We start from the raw sequence: 21,822 nt of genomic DNA, 5'->3' as shown, positions 1-21,822 counted from the left end.
AATGACAGTTTAGAAGTGTTAATTATGCTCTGATTTATGATGCCTTTATATTTGATTATACATATATCTTATCATCATTACATATAATATAAACTTTCCATCCTATTTGTCAAAAAGAGAGCCTTATTTTAAAGAAGAAACTGAAGAAAATATGGCCATTTTTAAATGTGACATAAGTGTTTCTTGATGAAAACATGGTATCTTTTTTGGTATTTGTAGGATCTTATGGAAGAAATTTAATTTTGTTTGGAGAACTAACTTTTCAATGGCTAAGTAAAATGAATACTGTCTTATATTAATACTTCAATAATATAACTTTAAATACTATTTTCTTCTTCCAAATACTCACTGCAAAGATCTTATTCATAAGCAGTTTTTATTGGGCACAAGTTTGCAAGTCATTACTAGGACACACATAACAATTGATATGATAAGAGATTAACAGTGGCTTTCCAAGAACTCTGGGAGACCTTTGGGTGCTGATAATCCAGTTCCTCATCAAATGTTCAAATTCACGGTTCTTGTCCAGCATTCATTTGTTACACTGGGCACAGCAGGTTTACTCTGCAGTGATCACCACATCTAACTTTGCACAGCATATCCTGGAATAGGCATTCTCTGTGCAACAGAAGTTCCTACTCCTTTTGGTACATAAACTTGATAATGGAATTCATTTATATCAGTTGCTCAGAAGCTGTTTCTAACTTTTTTTTTTTTTTCCTACAGAAATATCTGGTTTCCTGAGGCAAGAAAAGTGAGAATGAAAAGCAAGAGTTAGGGTAGTCTGCAGATGAGGGCAAACATTAGGAAAACCACACCTTGCCTTGAGACTAATATTTGTTTTGCACCAATACATTATCTATTAATACAGTAATTTTATGAGCTACATAATGTCCTGAACTTTTTATCACTCATCAAGCTCAATATTGCCTGTCAATAACTTCAGAAATGGCAACAAAATAGGCTCTAGCAGATTATTTTCAGCTGACTAACCAGTGGTTGAAGGAATTAATCAGTTCTTTAGCTGACAGATTTCTTTTAACACAGCAGGGAGGGAAGCATGGTGTGAAATAGATCTATCTTTCAGTTCTGACAGTCAAGGAGGCAACAAAACATTCACACCTTGAATTTGATACCCTCTCTTCTCTAAAGCTAGTCTGTTCAAAACCACTTGGAAATGTCCTACTTTTGTTTTGGTTGATTTTGACTCTCACTTCTGCACAAGCCTGTTAAGGCACAACAGTGAGTGAGCCACAAGAAATGATACCCCTTCTTCTCTTCCTGTGTAGGTATGGTGCTTCTCCCTCGGTTTACAACAGCTGTTCTTCCCGGTGAAATATTCTGTTTGCTTCCATGTGTGTTGATAAGGCAGCTCAGTCCCTGTTAATTGTCCAAGTCTAACAAAATTATTTCTGATCCTTGGTTTCCAAAAATCATCCATTGTTTTCACAGTAAAAATACCGTAAATTGCTTTGGCAATGATTATGGAGTTATCATTCTGCTTCAGTGGTGTCACACAAGAATTCAGACTCTGATTTCAGACCTGGGCAACTCTATAAAAAAGTGTTTCATGAATTCGTATTCTAAATTGAACTTGGCTACCTGACATGCCAAAGTTGTTTAAATGATTCTTGTTTTCTGTGCTTATCTGGAAAGGTGTTGATTCCCCTCTGTCACTGTTTAGCCATTGGTTTTAACCGTTGCACCCCAAGGCTACAGTAAAAAAATATATATATATTCTGTGAGATTGCACAGAATATCATTGGCAGCAAGTAAATCCAAGCCGCGGCAGAGAGAGTGCAAATAAAACAAATATGGCAGCACACGGTCCTTAGACTGAAGAGTATGTGGAGTGGAAAAGACATCAGTAACCACAGCGCCTTGCCACGCCGGTGACACTGGTTCCTACTCGTGCGGAAGCCGCTGACTAAAGCTCCCGACTCTGCGCAAAATGACATTTCTCGACATCTAAACCCGCGCGGTGCCGCACGACGGCGGGGCACTCCCGGGACACCTCGGGGGTGTCGGTGCCGTGCCCGCAGCCCCGCAGGAGCCCCGCACCTCCGGGCAGCGCTGCGGCGGCGCTCGGCGGGGCGGGCGCGGCTCCCCCAGCCCTGCCCAACCCGGCCCGCGGCCATCGCACCGCCCCCCGGCCACCGCCCCCGCCCCGCCGCCGCCCTGATTGGGCCCGCGGGGAGGCCCCTCCCGCCGGGCCCCTCCGCCGCCGCGCCCGCTCCCCAAATACACCTTGGCGGCGCCGGGGAGCGGCAGCGGCGCCTGCCCAGAGCCCCTCGGTGGGGTTGCGCGGCCGCGGCACCCCCGCGACATGGTGAGTGAGTGAGTGAGGGAGTGAGGGAGAGAGTGAGGGAGCGAGGGAGCGAGGGAGCGAGGGAGCCTCGCCCGGGGCGCGGAGCGCGGCGGAGCGGGGCGGCGGGGACCCTGGACAGCGCTGGGACGGGGCGCCCCCGCGCCCGCGGGGCTCCCGGGGCCGGGTCTGGATCTGGGTCTGGGTCTGAGTCTCTCCCCCGGCCGTGGTCGGGTCTGAGCCCCGGGATCGGGCGGGGGCTGGCGGGAAGCCCCTCTCCCCTCTGCATCCCGAGCCCCGCTTGCACCGTGCCCCGAGCCAAATATGGTTGTAGGCGAAATCTGCGTGGATTAGGGGCTGGAAGCGCCCGAGGAGCTCGGTGAAGGCTCCGGCCGCGAGGGGTACCCCGGCGGCCTTTGTGCTTTGTGAGGCTTTCTAAGAATTCGCGAACTACTGATGCCCGTCAAGCTAATTGAACCCATTCAGGCTGGTGTTACTGCGTTAAGCTTAGGTAAGGTTTCTTGTCTGGTTTTCAGAGTAATTCATATGATTGGAGCTCACGAATTAGACACAAACCTGGTATTTCATCACATACCTGATGTTCTAACAATAACTTCATTTTTGCATTTGCTATTCCATTTTTTTTCCCTAGGAAGAATAAATGAACCCCCAAACTGTGTTGCATTCATTATGATTAACAGTTTTTCAAAGACTCTTAGCGCCCCTATTATTTCTATTTTTCAAAATTTTAGACTCGTAATTCTTTTTCTGAGTGAGTAGGATTGTTTCTGTGGCTAAAGTTCAACGACCATTACTAGCCTAGGCCTAGTAGTCCCTTTATAAAATCATCACTATCTATAATCATTAGACACTTGAAAAGTTTTTCTCTCACGTGTAAAGGAGTGCTTTTATACATCTTACGTCCTCTCTCAAGCTTGATCTAATGCTGCTTCTAAAATGGCTCTGTTTTCAGAGCTGGCAACTTATTCTTTGGATGTAGTAAGATGGCTTTCTAAATTTGAAGGATGAATTAACAAGGAAAAGTCCTAAGCAAGGATGCAGTGTATCTGTAATGCTGTATTTGGGCTACTCACTTTCACTGGACTACAGGTTACACTGTGCTGCATGTGGGTTGGCCTAAAAAGAAATGGTAAGACATTTGCTAGTTGGAATACTAGTAGGAAAAAGGAAATTTTATTCACTCAGATTTTCCATTATGAAGTCTCGGAATACAGAGCTACAGAAAAATGTAACAGAGGAATTTTTCATAACAAGTGTAAGAGTTTAATTATATTTCTATGAATAGAACGAAGTGTTATACTTATTTGGAAATGGTCTAATCTTAGGGTTTTTTCTAAGACAAAACTCCCAATGGTGCCACTCCCTTTTCTTATAGTTAGAATTAAGATGATTTGTTTCCAAACTACAGAAAGTAGTCGCAAGGAGTCATACACTTTAAATCATATAAATGGGTCTACTGCTTTTCTAGGGTCAGGAACAAAAGGTGGTGACAGCCTGTGCTGGGAAGAGATTCCAGTAACAGACTATTTTACACAATTAGTCAGAGAAAATAAGCAAGTTAAACGACTGGAGAATGTGTGTGAATGTGTTACAAATGTTCTCTTAATTGTAGAGAAGTTTCTTGCTTGGACTGTGTTGCTCTGGGGTGCTACATATGGTCATACATTCTGCAGCTCTGATGACTGTTCTCTTTGCTTTGCCAGTAGCAAGAACCTTAAATGAGGAATACTGTAGCCATGATACAAGAACTTTATGCTCCCCGTTCTCAAAAGAGAAATGCATTTGCTGAAATCATGCTGCTCTAAAGCAGGGAGGAAAAGTATGGAGGGGGAAAGAAGGGAAGCACATAGAGATTTCTTGATTGCATTTTTTTTCCTGTGGAATTATGTAGTCTGCAGCTATTTTGAGTTATGACAGTGCAAGACCGTGAGGTGAACATCAGAGGAGAAGGTAAGGAAGTTAGTTCTACAGTGGGGTTTTTTTACCCTTTTTTGACATCAATAAAATGTCTCACCATCCCTTCTCCCACTTGTTCACTTGCTGAGTACTCACTTAAATTATTCAAGTTTTTAATGAACCATTAAAAATGAGAAGTCAGTGTCCATAAAAATAAGGACTAAAGTCATATATATTTCTCTTATACTGATTAATGCTTTCTTTAAAAAAATCTGTCTTTAGCCTTCTATGACAGTCTGTTTCAAAACAGATCCCACAGTGAAAGCATAAGTAAGAGTCGATAATAAAATCTAATATGCCAAATATCAGTAGCAGTCAAAACCTCGTTTTGTCGTGCCATAAAAGATAAAGTATCACAGCTACTATGAATATGAATGCCATCTGTTTGAAATTCTCAAAAGAAAATACCGAGACTCAAAATAAGAAATCCAAAAAGCCAAGGTAGAGTTTTTAGCAAATACAGTTGTTTTCCTTTTAACCGAAATGAGTTGTTCAACAAAAGATGTTATAAATTGTATCTTACTTAAAAAACCCCAGAAACTCAAAATCAAGCACCTCAGTTAACTAAGGAAGCAGATGCAACATTCTAAATTATCCACAAGGAAATATGTATTAGAAGGTATTGGCTGTATTCTGTATCTACTTTGTAGACAAGCAAGAAGTTTCATTTTTTTTTCGTAAAACTTACTCATTTAAGAAAAGTTCGGTATAGGTAAAAAGAAATATTTTAAAATATTTATTGGAAACTACAGGACATGCTTTAAGGAATTTTATTGTAATGTTTAGAAATCATTACGTCTCAGTTTGCACATTTTATTAGCATATGAAATTTGAGCCATTGGAGAGCTGCCATTAGGGTTTCTTTGTTGGAATTCCTTGCACATTTTTTACTATTTACTTTCTGAAGATCTTTACTGTCTATGTGTTTATTAAAATTTACTGCATTTATGTAGATGTTTAGCATTGCAATTAAAATTTTTAGCATTTGAAATTTAAATTAGGCCAGATCTCACATTTGGCATTACTTTGAGTATTCTTTTTAGCATGTTTTCAGCATCTGAGACATGGTTGTAATATGTATGATGTATATTCAGCACGTCTCGCATGAATAGTTGTACGACGAGTAGAGATTCAAGTTTATCACGAAACAGCTGGGGTTTTTTTACGTCAGTTCAGGGCATAGGTCTTTTTTCAAGAAAGCACTACTGCTCAGGGCAGAATGTTAGTATCTATTTAATATTAAAATTACAATAGGATTTAAGCACATGCTTCAATTGACTAGGGCTTCTAGCTATGGCATAAACAACACTTTTTATTACACTTTTTGTAATAAAGGCAGCAAAATTTGCTAGAAACAGCAAATTTTTTTAAGGTTTTTGCTTATAAATTCACCTGCTATATTACAATTGAAAAGACTATATAAATGTCTCTAATGAAGCCTTTTGTAATATAGTTATTGATTGCTGCTCCTTTAGTAATATGCTGTTCTTCCACTTTTTTGGTTGTCCTACTCAGGTGATACCAGTCGTAGGTCAATGCTAGTGTTTCCATGTCATTTTGGCTCCTCGTTTATAGCTTGTATCTTACCACACAGGATAATTACTTATTTTTGGAGATGTGGAGTCTGGAGCAAGCTGACATCCACTCCCTTTTCATAGGAATGCAGGTTTCTCTGCTCTCAGTTGTTCTGCTGCTTCATGACCTAAGTTAGAGCAAATATATTCTCTAGGGATTAATTTTACGTCACCACAGAGAGTCCTCATCACGTCCTGTTCATTGATTCAGAACCCAAGCACATATATGAGCTTTAGGGCTTCCACAGTCTTAAAGCAAATCTCACCCTACCAGAGCACAGTATTTTGGGATATTCACTTCCACTTATTTTTCATTCATATTTCCTAATACATGGTAGTTTTGTTAAGTGGAATCATGCCCTTGCTAAGAGTATTACTGCTTTCAGATTTAATTGTGATGTATTTTAACTGACATTCTCATTTGGTTCAAATGCCCACTTCCACGGTTCAGACCCTCACTGCTGCTTGAACTTAGCAGTATTGTGGTAGCCATTATTCTTGATTTTACTGCTCTGACTCTTTAAATTAGTTCCTTTGTATTACTTAAAGTCAATTTGTGAATTGATTTTCTTCTTGCATATTCACACTAGAAGCAGCTGTTCCAAGAGAATGGTGCCCTGCTAGTAGAAGTACTCAAACGAGCCCCCTTCTCGTGCAAGTCAGCAACAGTAGGCTAATTACTTACAGGCAGAACACTAAGCCTAGATGACAACCAAGCTGTGACCTTACGTGTTATTTCTGGGAGGGTATTTCTTTCATGAGACCCCCTGTCTGTACCTCCTGTGCATATGTATCTGCCTGAACGTGAACAGAATGCTGTGCTGTCCCTGCTTGAGTGACAAGGCAGCTTTTTCTCTGCCCTAAGGAAAGGGGAAAAACGCCTGGAGACTTGCATAGAGCTGTCTAAAACCCTCCCTTGGGACAGTTTGGCTATGCCTTGCACTTTACGCATGGCTATGCCCATTGATTGTTTCAGCTAAGTCCATATAGAAAATAGGTCAGCCATGCAGTGGCTCAGGAAGAGAGCTTTAATTGTTTGGTTGCAATCTAGAAACAGGATGGTGTGCATCATCATGGAGGAGACTGGAACCACTTCCAAAAATGTTATCAAGCATTGTGGGATCTAGCCCTTAGAAAGCTATTTGTGTTAGAGAGTTGCAGGGAATATCCCATGCAAGTTATCCAATTGCTTCAGTGTGAATAAAGTAAAAATTTCTTGCTAGAAGGCAATGTGCTGAAATTCTTTGATCATTTTCCCCTCCACAAATGGAAATTGAAAGAAACATACATTTATGAAGCGAATCTTTTCTTTAGCCTCATTCTGAGGTATTCAGAACAAAAATTGTTTCATGCTTTTGGGGAAAATATATTTTGTCAGGATCCTCTTGGTGTAATTCTAGAATGTTATTGAGTCCAGAGAGTGCAGTAACACTTAGGTTTCTGTGATGCCACATACAGTAGTTGCTGCTAAACTCTCTACTTTTAATGAATAATAGCACAGATATTTTTGAAACCCCAGAAAAAGGTTTCTCTAAAGTATATTGTTGTGTAGTGAGGACTGCCTTTCTAATGCTGAGCAAGGTAAACGTGTGTTTAATTTCATTTTAACCTTGCATTTCACTTGGCACTTGATACAGATGGAGACTGACAAAAGTTTTTCAGGGAAAGCCAATTTCCCTCCTCGGCAAATACAGAAAATCTTCACACATGAAAGAGCACTAGTAAAAGCCTGAATGCAACAGAGGAACACCTCAGCAAGATTTCTAGTTTTTTACTTGGAAAAATTAGGATTTTGCATTAGCTCATAATTATTTATGTTTTGAAAACTCAAGACAATATACTCAGGTGGTGTCTTCTGGTTAATAGGGAGGGGCGTCTGCTTACATTAATAGCTGTGTCCCTCCCTAGCCCTGACTGCAGGCACCCTGGAGCCTAAAATACTCATTGCAGTTCCTGTTTTAAATAGAACTGCTAAAAATGGCAAAATTTCCATGTCTTTGGAGAAAGCATGCATCCATCTGACTTTAAATTTAATTTTTTTTTTCTTTTTGCCAAAATTGTCTTCATAGTTGTCTCTTTGCACTGGCAAGCTGAGAACGCAAAACCACTTGCCTTTATGATGAGAAAAATATTTGGTGGACTGATAAACTTGAAATTTTGGTGAAAATAGAGCCATTAGTCCACAGAAATCACAAGGCATATCTAGAGGTAGGATTTTAGAATTTCTACATGGGAGGAATGGTATGAAGGGAAGAATAGTCTTGTGGCTTAAGTAACTTAGCAAGGCTTTTGGTCAACGGGGAGCTGATTTTTTTTCTCAAAAACTTCAGGAAATCTTGACAGAAAGAATTACAATTAGATGGAATTAAATGCTTATTTTGATGCAGTTAAAGGTTCCCAAACAGGTTGCATGATATTAATAAAACCAGCCAAGGGGAAATGCCTTTCCTTTGAACAATTATGAACCTTCAGAAATGAGAGAGTGACATTAAACCTGCTGTGTGTTAGCCATGAAGATTTAGGGTGAGGACACCTTCCTTGTTCTGCTTTTATATATAGCACCTGCACCCTTTTATGAATTCGGTCTGTAAAATCTATTTGAATTTTACTTGTGTGCAAGTGTTTTGATCCCATCTTTAGTCTTGAAATCTGGCTGCAAATTTTTATAAGGCTTGACCTGATTTTTGTAAATCACTCAGATCTACTAACTGGCCAAAAAACTTGTGCAATCTCATAACTTGTGTTATGAGGTCTGGATGCACTTCTTAGCTCAGCTGCAGTCCTTCTTTTGTGATCTTCAGATGCCTTATTTCCCCACCTATAAAAGAGACATCATTACGCCTCCTTTCATATCTCGCTTTTTCTGTCTCAGCCGGTCAGAGGGCAAACCCTTCAGGTCAGACATCATCTTTTGGTGTATATTCCTGTATGGCCCTGATCTTAATTTGAGCCTTCTGGGTTAAAATAAGCAAGTAACAGACCTAACAACAGTAACAGAGAAAGAGCAGAATGCAAGATAACAGTGGCACAATTTCTCTGCTAAGCAACCTGCCCAGGGATGAACTCACCAGACAAAAGGTTAAATACCAGTATTCGAGCGTAATCCTCTGTAGGGATTTTCACTTGTTGACCAAGTATTGATCCCACTGACTGAATGGTGACTTTTGTGAATGTTAAAAGGTAATGAAATATTTCCTTCTGCAGACAAAAACATTTGGTTGTGTTGTGTCAACGAAACAGCATAGAGGAGGCCAGTCTTCCAATGGCAAGTTAGGCATGGTGTGCAAAACATTTTAATAGGCTCACAACATTTGTAGTATGACACTGAAAATCTGCAGCTGATCTGAAAACTAGTATCAACTTCGATCAGCTCCACACTTACTCTGCATGTGACATGCTCCAGATCTGTGGGAGATACAGCACGATAGCAATAATCTGTGGAAAAAGTAATTGACCAGAACAGTAGTAAATTTTAGAACCCACAGAGGCAAGGCCAGTCAAAGTGTGCAGCTATACCATGCATGAGATAGAGGTGGACATCATGACAGTGACTATTCTCTTAGATTAGAGAGGTGCACTAGCAAATACCAGTAAAAAGTGTTTTTAACAGTTGCTTAATATAGGAAATGTCATTTCATTATATTTTCCTTCGAGTTTCTCTTTGAAAATTATTTGCAGTTCTAAGTACTACTAAGTTCTAAGCAAAAATGGGTCTAAACGATAAATAGAGGGGAATTAAAAGGTAAAGGTATCTTTTCAAATAGGCTTTGAAGCGATGAAGAACAAGGAATACTGATGGAATACGGAATTGTGATTTACCCATAGCAAAAGGTATAACGGAACATCTATCCCTGCCCATATTGTGGGCAGAATTTTATTAGCACTAAATTGGAATAGGTTAAAAATAAGATAAGAAAGTGCAATGAGAGTAGTAGTGGCAGAAACGCATCTAATGGGGATGATGTATTTAAAAAAATAGTTAGATTTTATTGCCACTGCTGTAATTTACAGTATTATAAATGGCTGATCTATCTAATGCTGGAATAAATATGCCAAAAAAAGGCAGTTATATGTTTTATATAAAAAAACACTCACTGTTTTCTTTCCCAACTGTTACACTACAATAATGGAAAACACCAGTAATCTTTAGTAAAATATTAATAAATGCATTCAGATCTTTAATGCTAAACTTAGGTTTGGTACTCTGTCTTTTAGCAAAGAAGCTGCATTACTTAGGAATGCAATCCTAATGTCAGTTTAATATAGTATGGGCAGTGTGGGATTTAGATGCCCGTTTATAAACAGAGTTGAAAACCCAGAGCAAAGGTTTACAACATGACTATGCTGCAAAGACACTTGTGATACTGTGATAACTTAATTTCTCCATTGTCATAAGATACTTGTAAAGTTAGTGCTTGTGTCTTGTCAGAACTTGCCAGGTACAAGTACTTAAAACAAATGTTTTGTATTTTCCACAGCACCTAGACTGTAAGCAGAAATGTCAAATGTTTCTGACCCCATGTAAAGGAAGACATACACAGTGCAGCAGACATTTTCCTCCGTTTGTTTTTACCTGCTGAGAGTGCACACTCTGCAAGATTCATGGTGCTTATGAATGCTCTAGAATGCCAAAATGCTTAAAAATATGGTCTTCATCTTAGCAGGAAATTCTTCATGAAGGAGATACTACCTTTTGTTATCCTTAAACTTAGGTCTCTGGTTTATATCCTCTAGGAACTCATGCATCTCATTCCTTCCCTCTGCCCCAGCTATACATGTGGTTTCTCATCTTTTACCCCCTAGAAGAAGGGGGAACTTGCTTTGTAGATCCTCTTTCTGTGCACATAAACAAGCACAGATGTGGAACCTATTATTTTTTACGTGATTTCTTTTTTCAAGGGCCCAGACAACAAAAAATCTTTCCAGTCAAAGGAGCATATCTTTTCAGGGTAATATTCAAATAACATTCAAAACCTATTTGAAGTACTCCCTGAGTATAGATGCACCAGTATGCAACACAGAAAGTTGGAGACATCCTGTTATTTGCTCTATTTTTTAAATGAACGTGGTTTCTTAATATAATGAAAAAAAACAAGTGTTCAGTGGTGGATTTCCATTTTACAGATTTAGAAAACGGCACATGCTGAGTGGTTGTTCTTTGACTTTGGTGGGAAATAGCACTTGAAGGACCTTTGGTGTGGGACAGCCTCTACACTAAAAGTGAATGTTATGGTATCTGGGTGGCTGAAGTGTTGAGACAAAGAAGTTTATCAAATACATTTGACTTTAGTTTGGGTTCTCAACAAAGTAAATGACCCCAGATGACCCCATTGCTACTTCTGTTTAGCTGTCATTCCCATTTGGAGCTCTGTCCTCCAGAGCGAGACTCTCAAGCTGTATTCTCTGCTCATTTTGCCTGAGGACTGAAGCCCAAAGCCTCCCAGCACGAAGCATAAATTGCCACACCTTGAACTAAGAACTGTGTGCCCTTACAGTTCCTTATGTCTGTGGTGGCACAGTGGGAGGAAGGTCTGGCTTGTGGTTAATGGTGATTGCTGACACTAGTGCACTTCCATGCTGCCTCACTGGAATGCAGGTCAGGGCCTTCAAGGAGGCCAGGTAACTAGTTCTTCCATCCTGGGATCTCAGATACATGTGCAGCACTGACTGGTGTTTTAGAAGGCCTGATGGAGAGAGAAGAGACTTTCCTTATAGACATATTATAAAAGAAAAGTGAAATATATTTTAAAAAGAAGATGTAAAACTTTGAAATCTAAAATCAGGAGCAATGGGCATCTGGCCTTTAAGTTACAAATTGACAGCACTTAAAAAAAAGTTCTAGAAAATAATATAGGAAATGTCCATGTTTGGGAAGTTTTTACTTCTTTATTAACACAATGAAACAAAACAAGATATGTCATTCCCAGCCTCCTAAGAGATGCTAGTGAGGTAAACCACTGAAACTAGAAATTGGATCTTGACAGCCAAATCAGGGTGATAAACATGTATCCTTTCTTAAGGAGTAATATATAATCAACAAAGTTGGTTGAAACCCAAAAACCACAGCCACAAAAAAATTCCCCTAAAATCTAACATAATGCTGGAAGGCTCCTTGAAATTATCATTTAAGCATGTTCTATAGGCTATAATAACGATTACAAAAAAATTATTTGCATAAGCACCTACTAATCTTCAGTGGATTTGTAGTAGAGGAAAAGAAATTTATCAGTAAGGAACTGCCCATTACAAATAGTTTTGTTCTATTGCCCACAATTTCCTTATTTCTTATGTATTTTTTAATCCTCATGACTTTCTATAGGCTTCCTTCTCTACTTTGTTGTTTTTTCATCCTTGCTCCTTTATCCTGTCTGTATCTCCCTTCTCTCCTTTTTATCTCTCACATAATAAAGAACAACAAATATTGCAAAATGAATTAGAAAAAAAATAGAAAATCTATGCCATCTGAGAAATGGAGCAAAGCTTTGATCTTTCAGACTTTGGTAAGAATCCTGTGATAATATCATTGCAGCCAATGCAGTTATACAGGTTTTAAGATGAAGAATCGTGGATAATTCTAGGTACCCTGCCTAGAATAACTGCAGAAAGATTACCCCATGGTTCAAACAATGCACAAAGTTCAGGTTCAGTAGCACAGAAGCACGTTAGTTCAAATCACTAGCATATTTTTTTGTAATAGTTTTTAATATGATTCCAGTCTTGAAAAAACCAAGTCCTCTGGCAAAATCATCTAACTTATTTTATGGAAAAATTATCTGTATTTACCCAATGAGAGAAAGACCCAAGGGCCTTGTGCAAAAAGTCACAAAAGCGAATTTGTGAGAAGAGTAGCAGAAGAACGCTTATGGTTAAAATGCATTTACTTTACCTCAATATTTAAACCCTGAATTTGTACCTCAGATTAGAGGCTAGTGATTGGTATATCTATCTGATCAGTTTCTGCACCATTCTTTATTAACCTGTTCTTGGATTTCCCTTCTACCATATCTCTTAATCTGTTTAATTTCTGTTTATCTGAAACACCTGCCACAGAAATCAGTGAATTTCACTGGAATTTACAAGAATTTCAAGCCAAACATCTGTTTCTGTGGCAGTCTGTGCCTAGCACTCTGGCACAAAAATATCCAGAACTGAAAGAGACACTAGAGTTTCAAAGAAGCTGGATGACATTATTTTTATTTTTGTGGGATTTGAATATTCAACTTTGATATTGTTAAGAGAAACTGCAATTCAACAGCTAATGCACTTGAATCAGTATAATGGATGGTTTGAAACATCCTAAATCTTTCTAAATGAATCTGTTATAACTGTGGGAGCAGCACTGACCAAGGTTTCGACTATTTGATACTTTTTAGCTATAAGGATGTATCTTTTCGTCGTTGTTTAGCACTACTGAAGGTGTGGCAAAGTAGCATTATATGCCATTTATTTTCCTTTGTGTCATGATCGATACCTCAAAGAGCCTCTGATTTTCACTGCATACGTTATTAAAACAAGAAGCTACATTTCAATAACGACTTAAGAAGTTTCTTTATAAAGGATCTCACATTTCTAGATCTGAATAACCTGCTATAGTCTGTCCAATACGTTCCTTTTGGTTTTAAATAGATATGTCAAAGCTGAATCTCCCATAAATATTTTCAGCTTACTTTTCCACAGGGCCACATTTTCACCTCGCTCTTTACATAAAACTGCCACCAAGGCTAAGGGAAAGTTATTACAGAATAAGTGGTGAACATGGCAGTTACCTCTGAGTTAATTTTGCACTCCTTCTCCCTCCTGCTGTCATTTGCATGTGCTGACTTTTCCTCTGCAAAAGTAATCCGAGAAGCACTCTGTGCAATTTGATTTCTTTCAAATGCTTAAAAGAAGAGCAGAATGAATGTAACGGAAGGATTTGAAAGATCAGTAGCTGTGATAACTTCAGCAATTGCACTGGAGACAATAACAAGCATCACAGATTGAACATTTGAGAGGAAGCCAAAATCTGCCTCTTGATTTATTTAATTTTTAGTTTTGTTACACAAGTGATATACACCAACAGCGGGCTAACGTTAGTTATTAAGTGCGTATTTGTTGTGATTAATTAACAAGATTAATTTCTCTTAATACCACATGTGTAAGCTCAGTATTTCATAAAATCTCTCATCTTTACTTTGCTTCATCATTTTAGTGAAAAAAGAAGCCTGCGTTTTTAAAGTCAATATAAATTCACATATTCACCTAGCTTTCTCTGCTTTAAATGCATATCTGCTATATTTTCCAGAAGAAAATTAGGAGGAAACTAAACAATACACTCAAATTGGTATTGTAATGTATTTCTAGAGCATTCAATCTCACAGGATGTGCTGATAACATTTGAAACTGTGCTTTTCTAAGGCAAGATCCACTGCTTTTGTGCACTCAAATCTTTAGGCAACAAACTGTTGCCTAAAAGACCGAGGAGAAAAAAAGACTCCAGGCCAGTTTAGGAAGAGATAAGATAAGGGAGCAGAAGCTTTAATGAGCCTCCAGGCCACAGGAATACAAACCACCACGCATGTGTTCTGACACAGGTGCTATGATTTTATAATGATGTCCATCCAATCCCCATTCGACCACCCCCCAGTTCTGCCCCATTCTGCTCTTCGGCACACCCCTTCGGGAATCGAGTCTGGGGGAGTTTGGGACCCCTCTTTCATCATCTTCATCCTCCTCTCATCACATTGAGTCCTTGGGGGCCCTCCAAAGTTCCAGGCTTGAAGGTCACTTTTGCCCGTGTTTACATCTTCTGGTGCAGATGTTAAGGTGTTTTCTGCAATTCCACCTTGAAAAGAAGACTAAACAGCTAAGAGAATTTTGAGGGATTGATATGGGATGGGGTTTGGTATGTGCCACCATTAAGCTACTGTCATTAACTTTTACTGGAAAATACTGGTAAGAGATATAATACAGTGAGACAGTAAAAGAATGCATGTTAATTATGCTGGTAGAGACCTCAGTGTGAAAATGATACCTGAGTTATGTGCTGCTGTAGTTACTTCTACTGGAAATATCTTTTTTAGAAGAGCAGATTTTTAAAGAGGTGGGCTATGAATAACTATATCTGCCTGTACCATTGTGTGGAAAATGACAGGCCAATCAGTAAAATAAAAAAGGAAGGTACTAATTTACAGTGCACATGGCTAAATCAGCAATTTCAATTAATTTTAAACCTGTTTTGTAGCAGAAACCATCTGTAGGCATTTAATCAAAAAGGAAGGTGTCTTCTAGTCCTGCTCTGCAAATACCATGGAAGAGAACAATTGGGAAAGTAGCTGATTTCTCTACTTCTTCAGAGCTGCCTTTTTTTTTTTTTTTTTTTTTTTGCCATGGGATCTACCTAAAACAGAATCAGTAGCTGCATGATGGCTGTGAAAACACTCCTTTCAGCCATTTATTCTGGTTGAATGCAGATCTTCAATCAATATATTTTTCAGAAAAGTTACGAGGACATGACCTCACTGCTGCAGGAAAATGAACCATTTTCACTAATTACAAGTTCCTATTATTACCTTCCCATGTATAGTTTTTAACCTTTCTAGAATCTCAATTGACCTCAGTTCTGTGATTGCCATCATATCTGCACACCTAGCTGCAAAAACCCAAAATCAAAAAAGCCAAGGTCATATTTTGGTTCAAAAATAAGAAAACATGCAAATCAGTATTTCAGTGACAGCAGTCACAGACCTGTTAGTTTTAATCCTATTCCTGCTATATCCAGAAACATGCTGTTGACTTCAATGGGAGTTGGCATGAGTGCCGAACTATGAATAAATATGAAAGGTAGTTGTCAGTGATTTTCAGTGTGAAAATGATTTTGTAGACATTGTAAACAGAAGTGACAGGTGGCAAATACCCAGTCAGAAAACTCTGCAATTGAATTCTGCTAATGAAACACTTTACTTTCTACAGACCTAGTTTTCAGACAGTTCTCTAAGATCTATAGAGTTCAGGGAAACTTTTAGTACTTTTATTTATAATACTACTAGTATTTTTATTTATAAAACTTGCTGTTCATTATAATTTAAAGCTGTGAACACAAAGGGAATATTTAACCATATGCACTGTCATTAGACACTACAATCAATGTTTTATATTGCTCTACAATGCTCCAATATATTTGGGAAAATAATAACAATAATGATGTTTATGCAAACCTAAGTGTCAGTTGTGTAAACAGTTACCCATATCAACGTCAGTTAGATCAGTACGTGCATAAGCGTCTTTGAAGAAGTAGGAGAATTTTTCTATCATCTCTAAAGATGCTTCACAGTTAATCCAGACCACGATTCTCAAGTGAGAAGTTACTTCATGCATTAGAAATTTGGAATTTTTAAGCAGTTTAATTTTTTACAGAAGATGCATGAATACTAGCTTAAGATTTCACTAATGGTATGAGATAAAAAGTTATCTTTTTGCAGCACTTGCAGGAGCTCAGTTTACTTTTATCACAAAATAATATTTTATTTGCTCCTAAAAAGCATTTTTTTGATCTATGAAATAAATAAAAATCAGATTTTGCAGACATTTGAAGGTAAAGGTCCAGTTAAATGATTAAAATTCTATGCATTTTTAAGTTTGAGAAATCACGCTGTAAGAGTAGGTAGTTGGAAGGAATCAGTAAGCACAACTACTAACCATTACTTCATATTCTAGACCCACAGTGCTTCTTCTTTTGTAGATTCTAATTTAGAATCCGTTGGCTATCGGCAAGACTTTGATCTTTACATTTAACTCCTGTTGCCTGTCAAGAACACTGCATGTCCTCCGGATGAGTTTTAATTCTTGGAAAGAAAAAGTTTTGAAGACATAAACTTCTTTTTCTTAGCTTTTCTCTTACAATTTTTGTGGAAGTATTTTACTTTCAGGGACTGAAAATGCAGATTAATCCTATATTTAGAAATATATTCCTTTAAAGTATGAGAGTAGTTTCCAGGTGCTTTAGATTGGTTTTGGTTTTGCTTGTCCTCACTGCAGCACTTCCTCTGTTTCAGTTACCTTCCTTTTCTTCCTTACCTGGGCACCTGGATCGCTCGAAATCTCATCAGTTATGTCAGTTCGATATCAGGATTTCTCAAAAAAAATCCAAAACCAAACACAAAAATTAAATAGTGCGTTGTGGTTACATACAGCAGGTTGTTTCTAGTGTTTGTGAAGTATCTTTAGCTCTGCCTCAGGAAAAATGGCCACGAGCAGTCAGGCTCAACAGCTCCCGCAGCATAAGGAGTCCGGGGTTTTCAGGGGTAGTATCTCCATCTAAGGAAGCTGCTTAGCTGATGGTACAAGCCATGCTTTGGACCAAGGGTGAGGGTGCACAGATGTGCCACAGCCAAGGACTGCTACTTCTGCCTAAGAGTGTGACAGGGGAAGCAGAGGATCAGGTGCTGTGAGGCTCCTGCTGGGCTTGCTATGGAGTGTTTTCACAGATAGGTTTTGACTCACAGGAAGAGAATATTTTTCCCACGCTGTCTTCTCAGCATGCCTCCCTGTTATTTGGTTCCAGCATAGGAAAATATTTACCCTACCAAAGTACTTAATGTGATACTTAAAATGGCAAATATGTATTTTATCAGCAACATTTGGGAATCAGTCCTTCCTTTAGCTACATGCCAAAACATGGGTGTAGTAATTAAGGTTCCTCTTGTGCCTTTAATTGAAACCAGAGATGTGGCTGCAATATAGCTTTCACATCTGGAGTCTGGGCTTCTCTCAGGGGTATGGTTGGATCTAAGGATTTGTTCAGACCATTACAGGGAAATGAGTCAGTCACAAAATCAGTAAAAGAAATTCAGTGATACTTTAAAACTAGGGTTTTGCCCTGTCTTCAAGAACACTGGTTTCAATATTAAGGTACAGTGTTTTGTGTTATTACAAAAATGCTAATATTTAAAGCAGAAGAAATTTGTGTCTCACGATGACCTTAACTGGCAGTTTTCTATTAGGTATGACTCACTACCACTTAAAAATTTGTAAGATTTGCCTACCTCCTTCAGTTACTTACATCTTGTGCTAAGGGGCAATACCCAAACAAAGTAATGCTTTGAAGGTGTGTGCACCCTGAACACGGTCAAGTTAACAATAAAGGAAGCAGCCAAAGAAAGCTTACTTATTTGTGCAGGATTTAATAAGACTATTAAATACTTACTTTGACTTCTTAAAATATTAACTTATATACTGATCTGGATTTGAACAATTTTCTCTGAGTATTTTAGAAGCCTCCTTTAAGTCCTTGGAAACAGATCAATCACTAGGGCTTTGATTCTGTTGCTACACACAGCACTTCAGATTAATAAGACAAAATTATAAGATTTAGATATTTTGCTTGTGTTTGCTGATAGGCACAACAGCTGAAGCTGCAATGACCTGCTACTGATAGAATGGGTGATGGGTCCTAAACTGTCTTGCTCTCTGCAGAGGCACACTGACTGGCAAGGGTCAAAAAGCAGTGATTTCTGAATCTCTGATTCAGAATTTAGAGCCGATTCACAAATTAGAGCTGAATGGGAATAGCAAGCCTCTGCCTTATGTAAAGGAAAGACAAATTAACAGCTGCTTCTGTGGTGGCAATGGCTTCCACACCTCAGTGAGCATCTGCAAGTGCTGCAATCACTCTCACACTGGAGAAAGTTAGATTGAGTCAACTGTGTCTTCTGAGTGCTGCTTTTTATAATTGCTCAACATGTTCACCTAACTGATATATGATTGAAAATAAAAAAGTGACATTATATCATTATACCATACTCTGCTTGTCATAAGAGAAAAGTATTTAATGTTGCTTCTAATTTTTGTGTCATGTCCATAAACTAAGAGTATAAACCACTTTTAGCTACTGTTGAGAAGTGGTATCGCTTAATTATGATAAATGGCTGTGTTACTGTTAGGGGATTTTATGTATGATTGATTAATTGAACTGTATTTCATGACACTCTCAAGAAAGGTTTTACAGAGGAAATATTCAGAAGCAACTAGTACAAATAAACATACAGGAAGGCATTTTGACTGTAAGACAAGTATAGATGTAAATATATGATGAAATGTTTGCACAAAGCATTTTGAGCACTGTTAAGTTATTCTGCAGCTATGACTATGCTATGTGAAGTCATCTTCATTTTTCTGAGTGGCACAGTGCCATGTTGTATTCAGACACTGAATAAATTTGTTGCTTGTAGTTTGATCTCACAGCAGATTATTTAATTTTAATTTTCAATTTGTTTCCCAAGGTAACTGACATCAATTAATATGGCAGAGATGGAAAATTCACATTAAACACTGCTGCTCCCCTGGGATGAGCTCTCTCAAAGCATGTTTGGAGTGAAATTAAAACCAGAATATTTTCTCATGTTTATTTTTTTTTTTGGTTATGGTCAGAAAATGCCTTTAAACATTAGGAAAACCGTGAGGGCTGGCGTTCCTCATTCCTGAAACATATCTGCAGATGTTTGACTTAACTTGTGATGTGTGCTATCATCTTTCTCATACCTTTTTATGGTCCATTATACTGAAATTCCTCCTATAATCTCTACACTGGGGATTCATTATCTTCTCCTATCAGACCTTTAACACCACTCTCTAATTACTGTCTGAGTGAGACAGATTTTCATATAGCACAATAGATTTTTTTCTGAATATTAGTTACATAAAGTGCAAGATGCACTTAGGATACTAGATGCAAACTTGATGTTTTAATAAAGAAAGACCTAGACTATGCATAGAGTTTTTTTAGTATTTGAATCCTCTGAAGTGTCATGGAATTAGGTTTTCCACTTTTTATTTAAAGATGTGATTTAGGGGATTTTGTTGTTGCAGAGATCAGGAAGAGTTTTGAATTGATCACTGCTTGAAAATTGTTATACTATTAAATTGATAAGGGTTTTGAACTGGGATCTCTGTTATCAAAGACTTAAAATGTTTTAGCAGTTATTTTTTAAATTCAAGATTTCTCTAGAAATTTACAGCCCAAATCCAGCAAAACATGTAAGTAAGATCCATCAAAGCCATAAGTTTTTTTAGCCTTTGACAATGATGCATGTATATATTTATGTTTATTTCAGTACACAGATCAGTCCAACTACAGAAAAGATGGTTCTTTTTGGCTTTTCTTTCGTAGTATAGTAATATGTGTATATAGTAATATGGGTATATAGTGCCTTCTGAATAAAAATACTCATATATATATATATAAAACAATGCTTACAGTATAAAGTATTATGGATAGTTATGTATTTGGAGTCTGGTTCTTGCTTTGAATTTTTCACTGCCTTTTTTGCTACATAGTAGTATTCAGCAATAAAAAATGAAGCATTACTGATGTCCCTGCAGCAGAAACAAATGAGTTTCTAAGTAAAAACTGAAATCAGAAATATAGAATGTTATATAAACATTCTTCAGTCTCTTGTTCTTAGCATTGTGTTTATTGATTCTTAAAATAATACTTTTAATTTTGATAGATGCCCCCTAGAAGCTGGCCTGACAACATTAGTATTACAGCATACTTTAAAGGGGCCTTTTCTGCCAAATATTTTTTTGCAGCAGCAGATCCAATGAAAGTAGTTTCTGCCTGTTTCTCCTTTTATCCACGCCACTTGTGCTGGGTCTGCAGCACTCCTCTGCTGTGCCATTCATTCCAGCTGTTCTGCTGATAACCTGTATCAGGGAATTAGTTATTTTTAACCCTGATACAGTTGCTGTGTGACCCTAAAAGCCCTTTGGGTGTCTCAGGGGCAGAAACAAGTGGTTTGGTGCACATGCTTATTAAAGCTATAGCACCTTTGAAAGACATAGTTATTGTCCTATATCTGCAGAGAGAAAAATGTAATACATAGCTGCTTCCAGAGTCACCAAAAGCTCTTGAGGATTATCTTTATAAAGTAGTGTCATATGAGGATGAAAGGATGTGATTCAATAAGATACAGTCAATAGAAAATGAATGAAAGAGCCTTTTTCAGATTCTCTAACTGAAATAAATCATAGAATTGTTTAGGTTGGAAAGACCTTTAAGATCATTGAGTCTAACCATTAACCCAGCACTTCCATCTTTACCATTAAACCATGCCTCTTAGCACCACATCTACACATCTTTTAAATACCTCCAAGGATGATGATTCTGCCATTTCCCTGAGCAGCCTATTCCAATTCTGAATGCTCTTTCCATGAACAAATGTTTCTTAATATCCAGTCTGAACCTCCCTTGGCAAAAATTGAGGCCAGTTCTTCTTGTCCTGTCACTTGGTAACCCTCACCTCACTATACTTTCTTTCAGGTCATTGTAGAGAGCAGTAAGGTCACCCCTGAGTCTCCTTTTCTCCAGGCTAAACACCCCCAGCTTCTTCAAGCTGCCCCTCATACGACTTGTGCTCCAGACCCTTCGCCATCTCCATTGCCCTTCTCTGGACACACTCCAGCACCTCAATGTCTTTCTTGAACTAAAGGGCCCAAAATTGGACACAGGATTTGAGCTGAGTGCAGGGGAACAATCACCGCCCTGGTCCTGCTGGCTACACTACTGCTGATACAGGCCAGGATCCATTGGCCTTCATGGCCACCTGGGCACACTGCTGGCTCATGTTCAGCTGCTGTCAACCAGCACCCTCAGGTCTTTTTCCACTGTGCAATTTTCCAGCTACTCTGCCCCCAGCCTGTAGCACTGCATGGGGTTGTTTTGACCCAAGGGCAGGACCCAGCACTTGACCTTGTTGAACCTTATACCACTGCCCTTATCACATAGATCCATCCTGTCCAAATCCCCCTGCAGAGCCTTCCAGTCCTCCAGCAGATCAACACTCCTGCCCAACTTGATGCTGCCTACAAACTGACTGAGGGTGCACTCAATCCCCTCATCCAGGACATCGATAAAGACATTGAACAGGACTGTCCTCAATCCTGAGCCCTGGGGAACCCCACTGTTGACGTGCCAACTGGATTTAACTC

At 38.6% G+C, this 21,822-nt stretch overlaps 1 protein-coding gene across 1 annotated transcript in view; it reads left to right on the top strand.

The window, feature by feature from the left end:
- Positions 1–2,228: 2,228 nt before the first annotated feature.
- GUCY1A1 (guanylate cyclase 1 soluble subunit alpha 1) overlaps positions 2,229–21,822 on the top strand; it is a 34,752-nt gene continuing 15,158 nt past the window's right edge. Inside the window, exon 1 of the mRNA XM_027739553.2 lies at positions 2,229–2,329. The gene's annotated coding sequence lies outside the window, so the exon portion shown is untranslated. The remainder of the gene's footprint in view (positions 2,330–21,822) is intronic.

Source organism: Pipra filicauda, unplaced genomic scaffold, assembly GCF_003945595.2.
Source record: "Pipra filicauda isolate LSUMZ 115617 unplaced genomic scaffold, ASM394559v2 scaffold22_size4397567_pilon, whole genome shotgun sequence".
Classification (NCBI taxonomy): Eukaryota; Metazoa; Chordata; class Aves; order Passeriformes; family Pipridae; genus Pipra; species Pipra filicauda.
Note: the sequence above shows the minus strand (reverse complement) of the source record. Positions and strands in the feature narration are given on the sequence as shown.